The sequence below is a fragment of the Phytophthora infestans genome, genomic scaffold, assembly GCF_000142945.1.
Source record: "Phytophthora infestans T30-4 supercont1.127 genomic scaffold, whole genome shotgun sequence".
NCBI classification, from domain to species: domain Eukaryota; phylum Oomycota; class Peronosporomycetes; order Peronosporales; family Peronosporaceae; genus Phytophthora; species Phytophthora infestans.
The window spans coordinates 278,090-279,022 of NW_003303632.1; positions in this window are offsets into that span (position 1 = coordinate 278,090).

Sequence of the window (933 nt, forward strand, 5' to 3'; positions counted from 1 at the left end):
AGTACACTGCGACGATTAGCGGTTACAGCGTATCCAATCTCGTGTCTTCGAATCAACTTCAATATTGACAGCTGGAAGGCTAAGGGCCTTCTTTATCTGCTTGAGTTTAGTGATTCTTTGAGGAGTGTTGAAAAACGTTGCCAAATCACGAAGCTTCTGAATAACTTTCAGACCATTTCGGAACTCCCCTCCCGGTGTTATGATACTCTGACCACGATTTCGTGTTTTTCTTTCAAACCGAGAGCATACAACAGACACAAACTTAATAAGTGCATTAAACCATCCACTTGATCCGTACTATTGAAATGGTCGGATACGTTTCGAGCGCTTCCCGTCGTGTCACTTACTGTGAATCGAACGTACCGGTCCACATCAATGTTGTAGCGGTCTTGCATTCGTGCTTTAATAAGATCAGCAACAGTACCAGCAGCGTGGCCGTGCGGGTTTGGCATCGCCAAGAGCGAAAGTGTGACCAAGCGCCACTCTGAATCCACGAATACGACAGTCACACCAATTATATTCATGTTCGATGCATTGGTCCACAGATCGTGCAACATCGTGATAAATGGCTGCTCTTTTGCTTTTGAAAACTCTCGGCTCAGTGTATCAGACACCAATTTGATAAGCAAGTGCCATTCTGCTTTTAGCAAATTCGTAAAAAGTATCTCGAGCAGGGGTCAATAGCGCAGGTTGGTGCGCCAAACGCCGGAAAAGTTCCAATAGCTCAGGGTTTTGGAGTACCGTGTGAGGCAACCCAGAAGAAAGTAGCCATCTAGTCGATAAAATCTTCATTTGGTCAGCATTAATGGCAATTGCCTCGTGAATTGTGCGCTGCTTCTTTTGGTTTGGCTGTTTTCCCTGTTCACCCGAAGCTCCACTATCATATGGCTGAATACGTTTAGCCACATCACTGGTCTTTCTCCGCTTAGTCTC